The sequence below is a fragment of the Cloeon dipterum genome, chromosome 1 (genome assembly GCF_949628265.1).
Source record: "Cloeon dipterum chromosome 1, ieCloDipt1.1, whole genome shotgun sequence".
In the NCBI taxonomy this organism is placed as follows: domain Eukaryota; kingdom Metazoa; phylum Arthropoda; class Insecta; order Ephemeroptera; family Baetidae; genus Cloeon; species Cloeon dipterum.
Window position 1 is genome coordinate 32,802,934 of NC_088786.1, and position 9,659 is coordinate 32,812,592.

Below are 9,659 nucleotides of genomic sequence, written 5' to 3' on the forward strand. Positions count from 1 at the left end.
ATTTAATGTTTCAGAACAAAATAGTTTTCTTTTGGCAAGGCTTAAATTTAATTATTTCTGCGTGCAACTCCATATCACGGGTTTTAACCATCATAATAGCAAAAAATTTTCACCGTTAGACTCGTCTTGACCTCCCCTGAGCAGCTGAAGGGTTTAGGGGTTCTTACCCTCCACCCCTATACTTTAAACCCTTCGGAAATGAACAACATTTTATAGCTCTGGATAATTTTATTAATTTACATTTTGTTAAAAAACATTTTTTTTAGTTTTGGTTGAATGGGCGGGGTGGTAATTCAGTAGGAATTTAGGATGATTTTAAATGTTTTGAAGCCAAGTCGATGCAAATGGAAGCAGGTACATAATTATTTTTATTAAAATTGAAGCAATGGGGTTGAAAGGGGATGAGGGTAAGCTCCCCATAAACACTTGGGCTGTTAGTGGAGGTCAAGGCGAGTCTAACGGTAGGAAATTTTTGCAATTCTGATTGTTGGAACCTGAGATTTGGAGGTTCAAAGAACCCAAAAAGTGGAAAAATGTCATTTATATTAAGTTATGAAATAACTATCAAGATATCCTAAAAATTACGCCATTCTGAAAAATTTGGCCAGGTTTTTAATTGCGGGCACACATTTAAGTGGCTCTTGATCCGATTAACTTGTTCACTAAAAGAAGCCCATTTATTCCATTTATGATGCATCGATAACGTTGTAGTAGTTGATTGGCTTGATATTAGATTTAACACTTAATTTATTCAAAGAAAGGAGATTTTTTTAAATTTTTGGTATATTATAAAAAGTGCCGTGCCCATTCCCAGAAATTACAACAACGTTATACATATACCCGTCCCGCGCGACGCCCTACCCGTCCCGCGTAACGCCCTACCCGTTACGCGTAACGCCCTCCCCGTTATGCGTAACGCACTCCCCGTTATGCGTAACGCCCTCCCCGTTATGCGTAACGGCCTACCCGTTATGCGTAACGCCCTACCCGTTACGCGTAACGGCCTTCCCGTTACGCGTAACGCCCTACCCGTTACGCGTAACGCCCTACCCGTTACGCGTAACGCCCTCCCCGTTACGCGTAACGCCCTACCCGTTACGCGTAACGCCCTACCCGTTACGCGTAACGCCCTCCCCGTTACGCGTAACGCCCTCCCCGTTACGCGTAACGCCCTACCCGTTACGCGTAACGCCCTACCCGTTACGCGTAACGCCCTACCCGTTACGCGTAACGCCCTACCCGTTACGCGTAACGCCCTACCCGTTACGCGTAACGCCCTCCCCGTTACGCGTAACGCCCTCCCCGTTACGCGTAACGCCCTACCCGTTACGCGTAACGCCCTACCCGTTACGCGTAACGCCCTCCCCGTTACGCGTAACGCCCTCCCCGTTACGCGTAACGCCCTCCCCGTTACGCGTAACGCCCTACCCGTTACGCGTAACGGAATTTATGTCGTAGGGAAATGTGTTAGAGTTTCAAAGATTTTCCTCATTTTTTTTCAATTCAGAATCCTCTGCAATAAATTATATGATAAGTATGATTATGGATTTTGTCTTCCAAGTAAAGCGCACTGCTGATGAGGCATGATATGCAAAAACAGCTGCTGACTAGTAATTCTCGTCTAAAATTGTTTTTCATCCAATATTTATCTTATTCTGTCTGTGATGCTGTCCATTTATAGTATTATATGAAATTAGTTTTAATTTCTGGTAGTTTGAAAAATATTATATATTTTTTGGATATATTTCAAGCTTCAATTAGTTAGAATCCCTTTGTTAATTAATTAATGACGGGAAACGAGGCAAAATTGCTTTTGTGAATCTTCATCCCTTTCACAACCAAAGCGACTGAGTCTTCCTTTCACTCGAGTGACATTTGATTGTCCCTGGTATGAGCTCAAATTACGGCGTGGAGGCGGCGGGAAAGCAATTTGCGTCTCCCAGGCATCTCATTTGTTGTTATTTGCGTCTGGCAGGTGAAAATTCGGCTGCGAGGTCCGCCCACGCGACCCGGTCGGCCGGGCTATGCAACCCGCGCGGCAGCCGCGACGGGCGGGACGCGGGACACTCTTTTTGCCGATTTCTAAACGCAACCAGTTACCGCACGTGCGCGTGGCCGCCGGAAAAAAGGACGTTTATTATGCGAGACTATAATAATTCTTGCCCGCCTACCTGTCACGCCGAAATTGCTGCTGCCGCCGCTCGCATTTTTGCCGGCAATTTCGCCAAACGCACGCCACTCGGCCAAGTCTGCTTTTTTCGGGGGAAATGCGGCTACTTTTGCTTATGAGACTGGAGCAGAGGCGGGGATGAAACCAAAGCTGAAAATTTAAGTGCCTGTTTCCTCTTTTTAAGCTTATCAAGCAGCTCTGCGGTCGCTTTAAAAACGGGAGTTAAAGAGGAACCAAAATTTTGTATAGGGAGAAAGAAAGCTATCAATTAGCAGAGTTTTTTTACGGTCAATTATTTCTTTGAACCTTAATTTGATGTTTAAATACCCTAATCATAAACCTTAATCTTAATGACGATTAAAATCGGATTGGAGAGTTAAAAACGTTTGAACCGTCTATGCAACTCCCTCAATCTGTTAAAAGGCAAAACATGGATCCTGTCTCAAATCTTCAATTAAAAAAACCTATAATCGTTTCAAATTCTAATTTTCCTGAAATCGTTTCCTTTCCCTACCTCATTAACCTGACTAATCTTTAAAAATTTAAGCCCTTTTAATTTTACAATAATTGATTCAACATTTTTTTGGAGAAAAAATATTTTTACTCCATGTAAAAGTTTTAGCAAAGACTCTGTTGACCTATACATCACGTAATCTATAAAAAAATCCCTGCCCTGATAGTAAAATAAAATAATCAATGGCTAAATTATTAAATATTTTGGTAACTGTAAAACAAAAATATTTTTGGAACTATTGAAAATTCAACTCTTTTGAGTAGCTGCTTTCTCCCTGAAACTGTCATCCACCTCCACTTTTGGCTTCAGGGGGTGGAGGGTGGCCCGCAACCGGGTTTGATTCTGGTCGATAAGGGCAGGTAGACTGGAGGCTGCGAGAGTGCGTCTCACGCGCACCAGGACAGACTTTTCATTCATTCCCTTTCACGAATTCGCTGCGACAAAGGCTTGAAAAAGCGGGATTTTGTACAAAGCCGCTCGGGCGGTAGGTGAATCGCTTTCAAACGTGTGTCGCGGGGTAGAAAAGCCAACGATTTCAGCGAAATTTCCACATCAAAGTGCTGCCATTTAATTAAAACATCCTGGTTTTATAAATGGCAGACGCGGAATTTAATGCCCAAGCGGCGAAAACAAGCCTTTTAAACGTCCAATAATATGAGAGCTAGACCAGTTTGTGTGTTTTAAAAATGCAAAAAATATAATACAAACGATTATTTAATTTTTTCTCTGTCCATTGCGTGTGATCCACACTGGTTGAGCATCATTTTCTTTTTGTTTAGACACAGCATGGAAACGCTTTGAAATTGCGCAGTTTGTTTAGCCTCCTTTGTTGATCCACATTATCAGCAAACCAGTGTTGCAAGCGAGGGTTAATTAAGGCCCTTTGAGGCGGCCGCAGGGCCAACTAATTGCTAATTGCATCCGCCACCGAGTCGCGTGACCCGTGTACTCTGCAGGATGAAAAATAGTAAACGTTCTCCTCTCATGAGCCTTTAGGCGTGGCCACGAAACTTGTTGATGCACTTGCACCCACTCAATCCCTAAATTACATTCTGCGCTGGGGCAAATCGGATTGTGCGAAGAAAAGTGTTGTTTTATATAAGTTAATTTCGCTAAAAGGAAAAATACTGGAATTTAATCTTTATAAAATGTATCTACGTTGTTGGCAAGTCTATGAGGGGCTTCGAATCTTCACAAATAATTTCTTAAAACAGTTACAGAAAATTAAAAATAGTTGTTCCTTTAGTTGGGTATTCAGTTAAGTTTGAAAAAAATTAAATTCTTTTACTTTTATGTATAGAAAATAAATTTTAACGTTATGTGCATGCAGACAAAAATGCAATTTAACAAATTTCAGCGACCAAGCCATATAGAAATACATTTTTCTTGGTGATTTTGAAACTATTACCTTTCTGGTCCTTCTAGAGAAACAAGAGGAAAAGGAGAGAGAAGTTAATTAAATTTCAGGTCTTGCCAAACGGCCTTTAAAAGTAATATTTGCGGGCCTAATTGAATTTTCTTGGCAGCTGGTTCTCGACACGTTACCGCTCGTCAGCGCCCAGTCATTTGGTTCATGCACTCTAATTCTCATCAGAGCAGATTTTACGATTGCGCCTTTTGCAAATAATTGCTCTCGCTGGACTGGACGAATTTTTGACGCCACAACGCAGAGACAAAAGCGACGGCTTTACGAGGCAAACAAGCAAATTTTATTGCACCCCAGTCCTTCCTTCGCATGTGGTGTCGCGGCACTAAAGACTCGGCTTTATGACGCGCAAAGAATTAAAAGACGACTTTCGGGCTCATTACGTGCGGCCGGCGACGGAAATTTCGCTCAAAACTGAATTTGCGTGGAAAGTGGAGCAGACTGTGCGTGAGGGCAGACAATGCACGGGCTCCAAACGTGGTCAACCAAGGGTTTAAGTAGGCAAGACGAGGTTTTTATCGACTTTTCTAGAAAGATAAATGTTGGATTCAAATGCATCATGTACCTTATTATATTATGTTAAACTGTTTTGTTCGTTTTTTAGAGCCTCTGCTCAGCACTTTCTATATAGTAGAGCGCATTTTTTGCGCAAAGTTTTGACACTGCTTATATTGCCCTATAAATTCACTGTAATTGTGATAAATCGCTGTGGCAGAGACCAAGCCCAGTATCTTTTCGGATTGTACCAAAATTTGCATGTTGCAAAAATCGCTCAACAAAATTTATGCAAAAATCGAAAAATAGTATAGTGCTTTTGTTGGAATTACGATTTAAAGATGAATAATACTGGAAAAGCCTGGAAAATGCTTGTTGCCAATGCATAAACTCGTCCCTTAGGATTCAGTTATAGCCTAAATTGACCTGAGAAGCGCTGTAATTTTTTGAGAAAATTGCCCGGAAAGTTAGCGTGCTTTTCAAATGGTAATGGCTGTCTCCTTACTTGAAATCCGATTTAATTTCAAAACCAAGAGTTTCCCCAATAAGTGGCATACACCGTTGGACAGATCTCGACGAGAGGAATCGGAATATGCCAAGATAATATGTTCAAGCACTCTATATTTTGGAGAAAATTGGCAAAATTTGAATTTTTATTGTAGGAAGGTCCTTTTTTATTATTGCACATTGTCGAACAAATTGTTTATCGCTCAATTGTTTAAGGCATCCAACAATTTAAATAATTTTCAATTGTTACCCAGTATCATTCCACTTTAATTTGATATTATCCCCTTTTAGGCTTAACAGCAAGAAAAGAAATATGAATGAATTTTAGATTTGCCTTCCACTCGATTCGGATGGTTATCTGATGTAAGAAAACGATGAAAACTGTTGATATTACTACCCTAGAGGGTAAGATACGGTGAAATTAAGTCCAGGATCAAGTTTCTCATGGCGAAAAACATGTGAAACGACACCAAGGACTCTGAGTTCTGACATATTTAAATTAACTTGAAAATTTATGCAACTTGACACTGCATATTTCAAACCTATAAATATTAAATACTTTGAAAATGCTTATGATAAGAAAGAATTCCAGCAAACTAATACACTATATTCTTACTAAATTTCGCTACTCCTATCATATATTACTTCAACGCGCATCCTGTCACAACGCAAGGCCTTTTGCGATATACGCACATGCCGCGGAGCCACTATTCATAGGCAAATCTAATTAAGTCTAACCACGTCTGGAAGACGAGCATGTTTACTCGCCTAAGGTGAGTCTCGCCGGGGTCTTACTGGAAAATACAATTTAAAAGGGAGAAAGCGTGCGCGGCTGCAGCTGATAAACGAGCAGAAAATAGGCCTTCTCATCACGCACAACCGACTTTTTCATCGCCGCACGTTATTATTTTCCAGCGTCAAAGAAAGAAAGAAAGAAAGCCCAAGAGTCTTGTTTCCGCGTCGCCCCATCTTTTTTGTTTTGACGTCTCACTCTCCTAAATTTGACGTATTAGCAGGGGAGTTTCCTTTTTTATTTTTATTTCCGCACGAACAGCAAAGCTCATTCTGCAATTAACCGCAGCCAGCAGTTTTGGTCGAGATTCACTTCGCAGTAGCGCAGTGATTGTCCACTGGAAAGCGAGGTGGCTTTGTGTTTTTAAGCGAACCGGAGCTGGCTTGCGCGGGACAGCAGAAGCTGCACTGGAGCTTGGCTGATATCCTCTCGCTCGCGTCTTCCGCCCCCGCAATGCGGCACACACACCCCTCACTCGCCCCTCGCAGCATCCCTGCGAGCGCACCACCGAGCGAGAGAGCAGGCCAACTCCCGGTTTTGCTATTTTGACAAGCAACCGCGGCACCAGTCAATGCTTTCATTTCAGACTGGAATTTTAAAAAAAATCAGCTTCTGCAATATTAAAAAATATTTATTTCAGACAAAATTAATTTAATTTAAAAAGGGGAAATAAAGGTCATTTAGGTTAGGGTATGGAGGGGAAGTAAAAAGTATAAAATAATGTAATGTAATCTTGATTATAAAAAATCCATTTTTTTAAATAAATTCCAACCATTTAAGGAAATTTAAACAAATAAATCATTTACTTACCTGAGCCTATAATAGCTAAAGTAATCCCAGTGCTCTGCTCCTTTGTTTCGCCGTACAGAGAAGAATAAAGAGGACATTGGTGTGGGAAATAGGTGGCATGTATTAAACCACAGGCATTTATCGCACTTTCTCCACTGGCGCTAAGTAAGCCGCTTTATTAACTTGGCTCTGCACGCGCGCACCGCCCTTGCTCTCGCCAGCTGCAGCCGAATTTTGTACGAGCCACGCCATCAAAATAATTAACGTCGTCCTCGCTAAAATTTGATGACGTTTAATAAACCGACACCAGCGAAAGTTTGCTAATTATATTGAGCAGGTTCCGCTGAAAAATTGCTTGCATCGTTAAAAGTGGTGTTTTTCGCACCTCTGCACCTTATTAAAAATAAAAATAAACACCTGCAGGTTTTGCAAGATATGCTAATGTTCCAAAAATTATTTCCACTTATATCAGATAAAAACAGTCGCACAACGCAATCGATATACAGATCGGAAAAAAAATATCAAGGAAACTTCGTTAGTGACAGGACATTTCAAGTATTGGATCAACTGATACATTTTACTCGGAGATTTTGATGGAAAAGCGCAGTTGCGAATGGAACGCTTGTTCCCTGGAGTGCGACAAACGTGCAAGTGAAACTGCTGCGCCGACAGCCGACTCTCCTGGGATCTTCGCCGTGTCAGTTTCGGTTTTGGCTCTTCCTGGTGAAAACCTGAGCGTTGCATGAAAGTCGAGAATAGAAATTAATTAACCCGTAAATTCGCAAGTTGGATAAATTTTCAATTCTGGCACATATTGGGGATTCTCTGATTAATCTTTTTGCGGGTCCACCTTCCCAAAGGGTTTCGATACAATTCGTTAATGATGCTTTATGATCCCACGTATTAAAGCTGCAATTTGGGAGCCGTTCGAGCCCAAATTACATCGGATTTATGGTTTCGGAAGCCCTGGGAAACAATGGCGCGTGAAATTACACGTTATTGGCCTCATTGCGCCGTTTCGTGGCAGGACGCCAAGGGAGCAGAGCCCCATAATATTATATTCGGGTGGACGTCGCTTTGAAGTCGCGGAAAATCGACTGCCCCGCCCGTCGTCGGCGAATGCAAGAAAGCCGACTACAGCTGCCGCTCCAAGTATGCAGAGTGGAATAAAGGAGCGACAATATTGACACACCTGCTTGTGTTGCCCAGTTTTTGCCGTCGCTTTCGTTGACGTGCGCCCAGACAGTTTATTTTCGTTTGAAGTTCCAACATGAACGCTTCGCTTTTATAACCTTTTTTTGCTTTGTTCAACGTGCGAGGAAAAATTGAGAGAGTCTTTTTATATATGCCATCTTTATGAACAAAAATGAAGTTATCACTCACCAGGGAATTTTCGTGTTAATTTTCAATTTTCTAAACTGAATTCTCAAAGGGGAAAACATTTAGAGATTTTATGGCTCTGTGTAATAAAATTCTTTTTTAATAGGGCTGTACTCACGTTCACATTAATTTTCTTCCTAGATTTTCCGTGATGGGGTGACATCAGTCTTTTGTCCTAGAAAGGTGTTTAGGAACATACTCGGAATTTCTCCAAACGATCCAGAAACTGTCAGAATGACTGGACTGTCATGTCCTGCACTTGGTGTTTCGAAACAAGGACAATTTTGATTGACGAAAGGGCTAGTATAACTATCAAGCAGTGTCAGAAGAAACTCTTCTTTGAATTTGAAACTTGTGCAGCAACGAAGTAATTCATCCATTAATGAAAATGTACAACAAACGCTTTGTCATATGTTCAATAAGTGGAAAAAGGACTTTGCAAGAGGACAAAAGTGTAAAATCAATCCTGACCAACCAGCTAAAGGGCGAATTTTCTAAGATCGGTGATTTAACCTTTTTTGCCAGGTCCATTGCTAAAAAAATTCCTTTTATTGGACAATGTCCGGATCGTTTGGACTTTGGACAAATTCCTTTCGGTCAAAGTACTTGCGTCCTTAGTGATATCAGATGCAGAATTTAAATCCTTTGAGATAGCTGAAAAAGATGGAAAATTTTCCAGGAGGAGATTAAAATAATCATTGCTAGAAAAAAGGTTGAAATTTATTTAGAATGCTGAGGTTGATTTTACTCACGTGTCATGTTTGTAGAGGGTTGCAATAAATAAAACCAGGGTTTGTAAGAGTTACTGTGAAATTACTGTTGACACTTTATTTTTGTATGGTACACATAAATGTATGCTTTTGTAACATGAGTTCAATTCTCAAGGAAACAACAGCAGATCAAATTTGTGTTCTTTCTAAAATACCGTAATCGTTCGGCTTTTCGGAGCACACACATTTTTGATGTTCTTCGCCACCGTGCGCGCGCTGTCGATCTCAAATAAAACCAGAAAAAAGTGGGTCAGTAATTGGCTACAAAAGAAGACAACTCTTTTGGGGGATAGATTTATCATTTTTGGTTTCATTGTGTCTCGCTGCCTGATTTTGGTATTATACAATCATCGCTATTTTTTCTCAAACGGTGCTTTCTGCTTTGCTTACACGATACATACGGATCAACCGAGCGTGAATCAACGGCCTTTGTGGAGCGACAAAGTGATTAAAAAAGCGCACACGGCAAGAAATTATTTTTTCAATGAGAATTTTGCTCCACGCGGCAGCGCTGAGGCCACGACAACTGTACAAATAAATAATGCGTAACAACGGGAGTCGAGTTTTCGTGGCCGAGGCGCCGATGATTGCAAGGCGTCGTCGACTCACGCCCGGTCTGCTTACTTCCTATTAATTTGCATGCAATATCCAGTTACAGTCACTATTAACGCTGATTAAAACTCGCTCGCGAGGGTGATTCTGTAGATACACCTGCACGCAGATTTAAAACACCAATGGAACATGCTACAGAGTCTGATTGAGAGTTGTGGCCGAACCAAAGTCAATTGATTGACGCGCCAATTCGGAATTGTCGC